At 46.0% G+C, this 12721-nt stretch overlaps 1 long non-coding RNA gene across 2 annotated transcripts in view; it reads left to right on the forward strand.

The window, feature by feature from the left end:
• The window catches only part of LOC133114851 (uncharacterized), a 93203-nt gene that overhangs the window by 32210 nt on the left and 48272 nt on the right, over positions 1-12721 (forward strand). For both annotated transcript variants that reach the window (XR_009705584.1, XR_009705583.1), the window contains exon 3: positions 3300-3592. This is a non-coding gene — a long non-coding RNA (uncharacterized LOC133114851). The remainder of the gene's footprint in view (positions 1-3299; positions 3593-12721) is intronic.

A 12721-nucleotide genomic window follows, 5' to 3' on the forward strand; every position in this document is an offset into this window, starting at 1 on the left:
TCACGGGCTGAAGTGGGTTGGTTTAGTCCCTGACGGAGCCGAGATGGTAATTACTGTGCATCAGTGTTAATGGTACAGCTGGCTGCAGTCCCGGGGTGTGGAAATTTCCGGAGCCGGGAGGAACGGAGATGTCCCTCGGCCGTAACCCCGTCGGAGGGGCCCTACCGGGCCCCGTTCGCCGAGCTTCTTCTAACGAGCGGATTGAGTTGAGACAGCCGTGCTGCAGTGCCGGGAAGTCGATTTATTTATTTTTATTTCAAATATCACGAAGGCTGTCCTTTTTTAGTACTTTTGCAGCTTTATCCAGACGGATGGAAAGCAGAGAGGAGTGCGGGTGGAGAAGGTTAGTCTAGTTCAGAAATTGGTGAACGGAGGATCGTAGTGCGCCATTAAATCTGACTCGTAATTAAAGTTCAGGTTTGACATCATTTCCTCACCAGCACAGTTTGGCGTGCCCCTTGATCATTTTAATTAACCTGCCACAAAAAGTAATGCAAAATCCGGGGCTACATAACTGGAAAATGTTAAGTCGAGGAAAATCAATTAAGCGAACATTGTAATGTAAAAAAAACCTGCACTTGTTTCGAGACGAAGGAAAAATACCGAAATATGTCCGGAGCTGGCATTTCTGCTAAAATAACAAGGCTGGATACTGGCCGTCCTGCTTCCCCTGGTGGGCCCAGATTTGAAGGCAGTGATGGGGTACATCTCACCCTTAAAGCGGTCATTAGTGAGGGAGTGAAGCAGAGGGACCGCTGCTGCTGCTGGGTTAGTTTGGACCTTTCATCTCGTCTTTAGACACTGTTCTTTCCGCTGCGATCTCCGCGGGGGTGTTATTGATCTATTAATATGTGTAGGCAGACGGAGGCCGGGGAAGGGCGAGGCGTGTACCGGATTTAGCAGCTCGCTCGATTCCCTCAAGGCCCCCCTCTGTGATCTCCGGGGGCGCCACGGTGCGCTACCTGCTCTTAAAATGAGGCCATTTCCACGAAGAGACTAATGTTGAACCATCCAGTTCGTCCTCGTGATGCAGTTAAAAAGTAAAAAAAGTAAAAAACGAATTGGGCCCTTAATCGTGTAACGTCCCGGCAAGCACAGATATAACCACCAGTGTGTTTTGTGACCACGCGTCTGTGTAAAGAGTCATTTCTATCAGCGATGTAGCTTTGATTGCTGTGACCTTTCCAGTGAAAGCTTCATTCATCTGCTGGTTTAGGCAGCGAGCCAGTGCTAGTGAACACAGTTTATATGGCAGGTTGTAGGGCTGTGCGATATAGCTATTGCAGTACGATCGATTCGGACTCTGGCAGGTGACGGTAGGCTTTGTTCCTTCTTTTCATATATAATCGTACTTTAAAGGGTAACATCTCCAAACTTCAGTGAAAATGCTTAGGGGGGAGAAAAAACATTACTTGTATCTATTCAAAAACTTGCCTATTAGTTTTGAAAAACGCATCGCTTATGTTTTTGCTCTTTATCCTTGTAGTCCTGTTTTTATCTACCGCATGGAAGCGGCATGGCCCTGTTGCTGTCATATCGACATTGAAAAGACGCGAGTGAAGTGGAAGCATTTCACTTCGGCTCAGAAAATTGGAGGTGTGCTACCGTGTGATTAAATAAAATAAAAAAGGCTGACGGAAATGCGATGGCTATGTCACCCAGCCCTAGCGGGTTTATGTTGGCCAGGTTTCTGAGGGCTACCACTGAAGGCACGCTGCACATGTTCGGCTCACCTCCTCAATCTTCTGTGGTACTGCATGGACTGTAGGGTGCGAAATAGTCGCTGGCTCTCATGTAGTACTAGTAGGGTGCCGGTGGCACAGCGATAACTCCAGAGGTGCAGACGGCGAGTTAAAATGGTGGACAGAAAATGGGACCGGTCTAAGAGTGCAGAAGTCCATTATTGCAGGTGGGTCAGGGAGATGACTAGAGAGAGTTTTGCATAAGAGGAGGGAGCTGGGCCTCATGGGAGCACTGTGCTGAGGCACTGATGCACGCCCTGCCAGGAGAGTGCACAGTAGGACACTCCTCTCCCCAGGGAGTGGGAGGAGGGGGCTGGCTGGCTTCCTAATGACTTAATTAATATCACACAGTTTGCATCTGCTGTGACTGGAGTCCCTAAAGGTGGGGAGTGAGATTAATTGGCCTGCTGCCGGGGCTATGAGGGCGGAGCGGCTTTGTTTCCATGGTGCCGCTGCATGTTGGCGTCAGATACAGTGTCCTAAATGACTAAAGTCCTTTTCTGCGCCGGAGGGGCAGCTGTCTTTCCTGTGTTTGTGCGGGCGTCTGCTGTCTCTGCAGCGTGTCTGCGACGGAAGCTCATTTAGGCCTGAACGAGGGGTCTTTGGTGTTGAGGCCCCAGAGTGACTCAGCAGTTGGTACTTGTGGCAGCCGGAGAGCTCTGTGATCGCGCCTGCCTTTTGAAGGCTAAAAATATACCCGCATTCCTTAGGGAGGAGACGGGGCTGCTTAATTCATTTTATATCAATGCCCGAATTCCATCAGCGTGTTTGTCTGGATATGGGTCTGTCAGTCTCTTGTGTGAAGTGACTCTTTCTGGCACCAGGGATCACACTTACTTACTTACTTTCCTTAAATTCCAGCCGCCTTGAATGCGATGGACTAGAATTCTCCGAACAGCGCCTGTGTCTGCTATGCGTCTTCTGAAGGACAGTTCTGCCTCTGGTGTCTGCCTGGCCTCTCTGTTTTTGTTTGAATGCTCTGAAGAGAGACGGGGCTGAGAAATGCTGAAAATAACAGCCGCAAATCCTGTTAGTCAACAGCACTGTAAACACTGTCTGACTGGAGGTAGGAGTTTTTTTTTGGCAGTGCATGCTGGGATTGTTTTCAGCACTAGTGTCAGGAACGTTTTGACCTTGCATGCTGGGATTGTTCGTGGACCCAGAGTAATGAGTCTTCTGCCAGTGCATCTTGGGATTGTCAGGAGACTTTTCCCGGTGCATGCTGGGAATCCTTGCTGTTTCTGCAGGAGATAACTCCAGTGAGCTCCAGGATGGGCTGTGCCTGTCTGACCGCGGCGAGGAGGTGAACAACACCTTTCCCCTCTTTCTGCTTTTCATGAGAGGGAATTAGGATCTCCTGTGGAAAAGTAGGGAAGCCAGTCCACAGCTTGTTTCTCTCATGGCTCTCAATTAGAGCTGAAGAAATGAGGATGATGATGATGATGATAGTAATAGTAATACTACTAATCAGTAATAATAATAATAATAATAATAATAGGTAGAGTGATGCTGCTTTTGTAGCATCCTCTTAATCACCCTTGTTCTGCCTGTCCTCAGGTTTTTTTGGCCTCCCGTCACGGTGGCTGTGCGGGGCGGATCTGCCCCCCGGGTCCCCAGCGGCAGCGTTATCAGTCCCTCGCAGACGAAACCCGGGGAGAGGGAGGCAGAATGCTTGCGTTTCCCACTCTCAGTGGCAGCTCAAACGGGCTGGAGAAGGATAGAGGAAGCAGGCACCTTCTACAGCTGCTCAACCAGCTGTGCTAAATATCAGATGAAGCGCAGAACCTCCCAGCCCTCCACAGAGCCTCGTGGAACCCGGTTAAAGAGCGCTTGTGAAATGGGACCCAAAGGTAAACACTGCCATTATGACAGAAACGCGTTCGATGCATGGCTGAGAGAAGCGGCTATCGCCCCAAATTAGGACAGCATCCTATCGCAAGAAAATGATGACTTTCATTGTAAGTCAAAGATGCTCTCCACTGTTCTTGCTGGTGATTACCGGTGAAAATAGTATAAATGAGGGGGAGGGTGATTGGGCGCAGATTCATTGCCCCTTTTCTCATTTTGATTAATCTGTGATTTAATATTTGACATTAATTTTCATGATTAATATTTGTGAGTTAAAATACTCTTTGATATTTGACCTTAATATTTGACACACGTTTTCTATCTTGTCTGAACCATTCATATCTTAGGTTACATTGAATAAATTATCTTGTCTGTTGACACACTCAAGCTCTCCCTCATTCTCTCCATCTCTCACTCATGAACGCACATGCACAACCATAGGCAGTCCCACGCACACATACACGCACCCATAGGCAATCACACACACGTATACACACACACTCCCTAGGCTATCACCCACACACACACCCATAGGGAATCACATACACACACACTCACACACACACATACACATAGGCAATCACCCACACATACACACACACTCCATGGGCAATCACCCACACACACACACACACCTAGGCAATCGCACACATACACACACGTACACACATGCACCCCATAGGCAATCACACACACACACCCCCACAGGCAATCACGCCCATATATACACACACACATGCACCCCATAGGCAATCACACACACACCCATAGGCAATCACACCCATATATATATATACACACGCACACACGCACATGCACCCCATAGGCAGTCACACACAAACACACCCATTGGCAATCACGCCCATATATATATACACACACACACACACACACACACACACGCGCACCCCATAGGCAATCACACACACACCCATAGGCAATCACGCCTATATATATATATATACACACGCACTCACACACGCACACGCACACGCACCCCATAGGCAGTCACACACAAACACACCCATTGGCAATCACGCCCATATATATACACACACACACACACACACACACACACGCACACAAACACACGCACCCCAAAGGCAGTCACACACAAACACACTTTCAGGTGGTTTCCAGAGTCACAGCTGCAGGGTATAGGTTTCAGAAAGTAAGTCGGGGATAACCAGTGTGTGCTCGCAGTAAGCCTCAGAAAACCCCAGCATGTCCTCCATCCATTTCTGAGTCTTGGAGCAGCTCTCTGTCTTTTCCCCAGTCCCCAGCCCCTTTCCCCTACAGAGCGAGGAAACTGGGCTTCACCAGATCCCTGTATTTACTCAAACCGCTGTCGCATAAAAAAGTGCTGGCCAAATGGGTCAATTAAATCCAATTACTGCAAAGCCACTTCCCAAACTAAAGCATCTATCGGGTTCCTTCAAATGACTGGCTATTTTCTGGGCTTAAATCAAGGATGTTTAGGGATGGTTTAGTTCCTAATTTATTTTAGTTTAAATTGAACCCTAGTTTTGATTATTTTGATTCAGGCCTCAGTTCTGTTCCCTGAGCTGTCGTGGATCAGCCAGTATCCCCCCCCCCCCCACACACACCTCCCAAAAGCCTTACCACCCCCTTGAGCCTCGCTCTGCCGGCAGGCTGAGTGCGCGTGTTGAGGTTGAGACACGGCTGAGTGCACATATAATCAGGGTGTCCCACCCCCCCACCCCCCACACAGATACACACACACAGACTGGGCATCGTTAGAGCTCTAATGCAGAGGGTAGGCACGCACACACAGCCTTCACAGCCTTCACCTCAAAGCTAATTGGCGGTCCCCGGTGTCCCCCTCCCCCTAAACGTCTCCAGTCATTGGAAGACCTGCTCGGACCCCAGAGGCAGGTGCCTGACTGGCAGGTGTCCAGGTTCTGGTAAATAATTAATTTAATAAAACCGCTACCCGAAAATGGTCTTTTTGTGGGTTTGCGGGGATTCACAGCCGGTCCCTTTGTGTGGGAATTATGCCTGTGGGTGGGTTTACCCCTGGACTCATTCAAAGCTGCCAGGTTATCCTTTTGTGCGATTTTTAATCACTTTAAACAAAAACAAGCCTGGTCCTGCGGGAGTCCAGCACTGCTCTACAAAAAAGGGACATCCCAATGAAATGCATAAACTGAGAAACCCGGCAATCCTGTTGCTGTGTCATCGAAGGTGTCCGGTCCTCCCATCTGAAATTCACTCGTCTACTCCAGGTGTACAACTGCAGGTGTTTCCCTTTTCTTAAAAAAAAAAAAACATCTGAAAATGTTAGTTTAAGCACATTGTGTCTTCCTGGCATCTGGGCCGCAAACTGGCTAACTGGGACCTAGAAGTGTTGTAACTGGAGTTCTTCTCACAAACACTTGGGGGGCTACATGTTCTCATTTAGGATTTATGGAGTCCTCTAGGCATGTCAGCAGAGCTGTAAAGTGCAATTGCTCCTTTTACAGGGTGGAAAAGACTAATTAAATGTATGGTAATAAAAGACAATATGGCCACCTCTGTGTTTGCATGCTCATAAATTCAGTCTGCCCTGAATGTGGCGGTGTAAACATCAATGATTCGGACCGTTGGGCATGAGTGCATTTTTTTCATCTAGTGAAAAAACTAAATGACCCTTATATACCAACTCAGGCAAAAGCAAAATGTATCCTTGAGCTTTCTGGGGGAAAAAATTGAATTTGTTAATGGTTAATGGCTTCCTGGCAAACTTTATAGACGTGTTAAAATCCAGATGCTGTTTCTGCCTATTGGAAACCTGAAAAAAGTTATGTTTTACCATGATAGGTAACATTAAAAAGCTGAGATGAGAATTTCTATGACTGATGGAAGTTCCCACCACAGCACATTAGTTCTGTCTCTCTTCCCGGCCACTTGTTTTGGTTTATTTCTCTTGGTTTATTACACTGGGAGTGCAAAAGAATAGTTGCGATAGAATTTTGCACTGACTTTTTTTTTCTTAAATTAAACCTATGCCTGTTGAGAAATCTTGTCACATGACACAAATCAAGGTAAGCTGTTCCTTGCATTAAAACTTAATGCACAAAATGGCTCTCCAAAATTAGTTCTGGCACCAGACACCCGAGGGAATATTTGGTACCGGGCTGGGGATACTAAGCTGTAGTCAAGCCTGTCGGCATCATAAAACATTCATACTTTCTCATGTTGTGGTGGGCATGTGAACATAATGCATTTGAATGCTTTTCTGTTCCAGCCTCTCATTATTCTGCAGTACTCTGAGGGAAGAAGGGACCCAGGGCTAGGGGCCCTGAGGGGCCGATTAATGGGCACTAATCTGCTCTCTGTTGCCTGGTGGGCCCCTGGGGCCAGGGTTCTTATGGGGCCGTCTATAAACACATTAGCACTGGGCCATTGATCCAACAGCTGAAGCCGGGGGTTTGTTGCTGGGGCTCCCGTCAGCATTGGACTTTAAATCCAGCACGGTGGCAAAGTATTTAAATTGCTATTTAAAAGATTAAAATGAATGAAATTATTGTTTGTAAATATTTAATTGGGGAAACAATTTCATAAAGTGTTATTGCCTTCAGAGAACACAAACAAAACAAAAGCCATGTCAGTGCGGAGTTCATCTCAAGCTTTATGACAAGCAATTAAGCAGCGTGATGCAAAATTGCTCATATCTATAAAATTGAGGGGGTTATACCAATACTAAAAGGTGTGTGCGTGTGCGTGTGCGTGTGCGTGTGCGTGTGCCCATATCTGCATGTGTTTGTATTTGTCTGTGTACATACCCGTTTGTGTGTGTTTGATAAAGTATAGAGTGAGATCAGTGTGAGGTGATTGAGAGGGGGAAGTTGTGCAGCACAATGGGGAAAAAATTGGGCCTGCGACTGAAAGGTTTGATCTGGATTCCCAGGTCGGACAATGGTGCTGTACCCATGATCAAGGTACTTAACATGAAATGTTTCAGTATATATCCAGCAGTATGAATGGAAAATTTGCTATATGCATGTAATGTGACGTAATGCTGTTCATGTCGGGTGGAATGACCGCCTGTTGCTGAGAACCTCAGGATTGGCATTGATCAGGAAGCCTTTTTGAAGGACTCCAGTTCAGCCAATCGGAGCTTGTACTTTTCCCAGAAGGAAATCTGGGTTTATCGCTGCGCTCAGTCTGATCCTTCAGGACCCTTAGACTGTGACTCACAGATCCTCGCTGGATTAGGAGCGTGTACAATGCCTGATTTCTGCCTCTCTTTCACCTCACGCCCTGCCTTCCTGTGCCTGTTTCTGATTGATTGGACATTGATTTAGAAAAATCATGTCCAATCAAAAATGCTGAAACACCAATCTGGTGTTATTTTTCAGTTGGAAAGTGAGAATGCTGTTTCTTTGGCCAAACAATAACTGTAGTGGCTGAAAATCAGCCAGTCAAGAAAGGCATACTTTCAGAAATCTCAGTGGGAATTTTACTAGCGTTACTATAAATTTGTGCAGCAAATCATTAGATATGGTTTTTTTATTTATTTATTTTTTAAGCTAGACTTTTGCTTGATAGCATTCCTGTAAAGAGTTTATTAGATCGTATGCAGGTTGAGATTTGGGCTCTGGCAGTTGCCTTGTTGCGCTTGTCATGCCACAAACAAACCGGTTGCAATGATGGCCACTGCCAGCAGGGGGCAGAGTGATTGTCGGGCTGCAGTTCGGACATGAAATTCTGGAACATTCTTAATTGTGTAGCTATAACTAACAGGTCTGATTGTTTCTGTTAATTTTGTCTGGTAGGCTGAACACTCCAATCAGCCAATCTATGAATGAATGTTACTCAATTTTATCAGATGAACCTCATAAGGAATTATTTTTCCATCATTTATACATGCATTTATTCATGTATTCTTTCATTGATTTATGCATTTGTGCCTTTTCTGATTTAGTTCTTTAGTTAATGTTGTCCCGTTTGTTCCTCCATGAAGTTCCTGCCCTGAACACTCTTGCTTCAGTCTGAGTTGGTTACACCGCCTTGCTCTGCACGCACTGGAGTGTTTGTGCTCTTGCATTACCATCTCACCGTACTTCCTTGTTATCCAGCGAATGACTGGCTTACTCCCTTGGGATCTGCCACCACGTCCGATACGGTCCGGACACGGTTATGCTCCCACATAAATATGAATTCTATAAATGTGACGGACTCCTGATGAAGAGCCATTAGGCTGTAAATGTTGCTGTATACGTTTAGAGAGCATATACACTGTGCAGTCTTTTCGCTTAAGTTGGTTTTTCAGTTCGGCACCTGCCTGTGACGTGTGTATGCTGTATGCGTGTGTATTTGGTGTTTCCAAGGACAAAATGTCCCGCTTGTCGCCCCCTGTCTGCAGCCCTGTGTACTGCCTTCCAAGGGCGTGCAAACACGGGGTCCAGGGAAGGTAGGGGTGCTGGGGCCGACCATCGATCTCCTTGTTCCTGCTTTGTGTCGGTCATTGATCAGCCCGAACGTACAGATAATTACCCGGTGTTGGCCTCAAGTATCAGAGCCATCGATCTACGCTGTCCGCGCTCCGCGGCTTTGTGCCGCGTTATTGCGGATATGGAAAGAATCCGCCCACACTTATGAGATTGGAAAATCATATATCAGGGCCAGGGAGAGCTGTGTGGAGACACTAACATGTGCATCACCATTGTTCTCCACTGCTTTCCCTGTCCATTATAATATTTCATATGTGTTTCCTCTCTCTCTCTCTCTCTCTCTCTCTCTCTCTCTCTCTCTCTCTCTCTCTCTCTCTCTCTCTCTCTCTCTCTCTCTCTCAATGAATTTTTTATCTCTGAAGTAGAAGATATGAGTTACTGTTTGCTTGAAGTGAATTTAGTCTCACCTTATTGGCAATATTTTTGGCTTATTAAGAAAAAGCATAAAATAAATAAGACTAAGGCTCAATATAAGTACTTAAATGTTTGATTTACTTACTGTTTTTGCGGTGTAAAAAACATTCTCGCAATTTGTTTGTGGCAATGTTACTGTATAACATTGACGACATTGTAAGAACATTTTGTGTTAGCTGGATATAGATTTGAGAGGGCAGAAAGCGCGCACAGTGCTGTGAGAAAGTGTGTGAGACACACTGCCCTCCAAACGATTTGTTGACCTGGGTCGCGGCTACGAGGCGGGTTGACGTGGAGCCATGACACGACCCCTTTTCAGCCTATAAGAGATCAGTGCCCGGTACTCATCCAATTACCGACGTCAAAAACACCTTTAGATTCTGCCCTTCTAATCAATGTCATACTGACCTCCACGGCTGACATCTATTAGACATCTTTCCTACGTCAAAATGTTTGGTGGGTGCAAACATGTCTGCTGTTGATCTTTAAAGGTACAATGGGTAATTTCGGACTTCTAACGGTCAAGACAGGAATAGCAGTAACAAACCCCTTCTAACCACAACACTGTTTATCCCTCCCCGTTCTCTGTAAACGCTCTGACGTTCAAACGCCGTTGGCTGTGGCAATTAGAATCAATTTTCAACCAATGAGCTTGAATTATCGTACAGTTATACAATGTTTTGGTACAGAGTGTCGGGCAGTCAGCTGTATATTCTGAAATTTAAGGACTATGAACACTGGCAGAGGGTGAGTCAACATGTGAGCCTGTTTCAACGATAGGAAGGGATTTACAATGGTCTTGTGACATTGTTTTAACACAAAAATCTTACTTATTGAAATTTAATTTGATCTGTTGATCTTAACCCTTATAAGGTCTTCGGGTCTGTGGGACCCGTTTTCAGTTTTTAGCTTCAGAAAAATGATACAAATAATTATTTTTTCAAACTAAGATTCATTGGCCTTGGCTCATTTTCTTTGAGGAACATGAATCAAAAAATATTTTCAATGACCCCCCCCTGTATACCCCCCCAATAAATTTATATTACATACAGGGTCTTCGGGTCCACTGAAAGTGTGGAAATCATAGGTCCTGTGCATTTTCCCTTCCTCCTTTCTGGGCCTGTGTGTGTGTGTGTGTGTGTGTGTGTGTGTGTGTGTGTGTGTGTGTGTGTGTGTGTGTGTGTGTGTGTGTGTGTGTGTGTGTGTGTGTGTGTGTGTGTGTGTGTGTGTGTGTGTGTGTGTGTGTGTGTGTGTGTGTGTGTGTGTGTGTGTGTGTGTGTGTGTGTGTGTGTGTGTGTGTGTGTGTGAAAGAAAGAGAGAGAGAGAGAAGGAGAAGGAGAGGACGAGAGTAAAGCAAGTGAATGGGCCCTTGGTGTGATCACCCACAGTGTGCACCCACTGTTCCCGCACAAGGTCGCAACATTGTTGCAAAATTGGAGCACCCAACACTATCTGCACCCATATTCCCACACATTTCACCCTCTAGCTTGCGGGAACCAATCTTGGGGACCAGTCACTATAAATACCTCTGTCAGTGTGGTTCCATACCACAACTGATCAAGATGGCAAAGCGATTCTCTGTTCAGACTGCCTTACAGTTGATATTGGAAGAGACAGAGGATTTTGATGGTGATGCAGGGGAAGAAGTTTCAGAATGTGAAAAATTCAGAGTCTGACACTGAGTCTGAAGAGGAGGATGAGCATCAACCAGCTCTGAAGCGTAAAACAGCCTCAGGACCAGCCCTTCAGCAACCAGGACTATGTGATCAGCCAGGAACAGCCTGTGAGCAGCCAGCCCCAGGACCATCCAGCGAGCAGCCAGGACCAGCCCGCAAGCAGCCAGCCCCAGGACCAGCCCGTGAGCAGCCAGCCATAGGACCAGCCCGTGAGCAGCCAGCCATAAGACCAGCCCATGAACAGCCAGCCATAAGACCAGCCTGTCAGAAAGCTCCGAAACGCAAGCGCGCCTCAGGACCTGGCTGCCGGCAGCCAGCCTCAGGACCTGGCCGCCAGCAGCCAGCTACAGGACCAGCCGATGAGCTGCAAGCCACAGGACCAGCCAGTGAGCAGCAAGGCACAGGACCAGCCCATCAGCCAGCTCCAAAACGCAAGCGAGCCTCAGGACCAGCCCGTCAACAGCTTGCAAATGACAACATATGGATGTCAAAAAATGGCAAAATTGAATGGTCTTCCTGCTCAAGAAATGAACCCCCACGCATGGCTGCCAATGTCATTTGGATGATACCAGGACCTACACGCATGGCAGTCACTCATGTACAAGACATCAACTGTACTTTTGACCTTTTCATGCCATTGTAAGGAGGATTCAGGAGGAAGGTGATGGTGCCACATCCTCATCATCTGCAACATCTGAGGTAAGTGTTTGATGCTGTTGCAGTAAAATAATTATTTTTTCTGTGAAAGAGGAGTGTTAGTAAAGATCTATCTTTTCATTGTTCTAGATTTTGGCCAGCAGCAATACAAAGAAGCGCTGTGAAGTGTGTGGCCCCAAGATGGACAGGAAAACAAAATATACATGCACCCAGTGCAAGAAGTACAATACACATACAGTGAAACTGTGGCCCTCATGTGTGGAATAGGCTGGGATAAAAATGGCTGTGTTCAATGGGGCTAATGGGTGTTATGTGTATGTGTTATGTTCAATGGGGCAGACAGGTGTAATGTGTAACCTGGCCTGAGTAGGTTAAATTTCTAATGAAATTCAAAGAAATAATACATTATAGTTTTAGAAAAACTTGCCTCATTTGTACTTTTGTTGATTATATTCCAGTAAAGCCTGTTTTGTGATTCATTTCTTATTTTGTTACACTTTGATTAAAAAAATAAACAAAAACGAGTGCCATTTCAGTTCATAAATGTGATTTAACAAAGGTAAAGGGAACAAATTTAACATATGTGTTGTTTATATTACTTGCAATTGGGATGAAGTAAACATTTGCTGAGTATTTTAACAAAAAAAGGTTTGATTGTGTTGAATTAAAAGCCCCAAAATGCTATGGGTCCACTAGACCCGGCAGGACCCCCTGTGTAACAAAAAAACGAAGATCCTATAAGGGTTAACTTCCTGCCCTGCTTCAGGCAGGATTGAATTGAAGAGCCAGCACTGACTTAACTGCTATGTTCACTGGTTGGATGGTGGTTTGGCAGAAATAATAAATCTCCATCTCTAGAGGGGGTGCTGCTCGGAGCAGTGCACAGAGTAAACGGACACTGACATTCCCTCTCTCGGCCGCCTCTCTC

This window comes from Conger conger, chromosome 16 (genome assembly GCF_963514075.1).
Source record: "Conger conger chromosome 16, fConCon1.1, whole genome shotgun sequence".
NCBI classification, from domain to species: domain Eukaryota; kingdom Metazoa; phylum Chordata; class Actinopteri; order Anguilliformes; family Congridae; genus Conger; species Conger conger.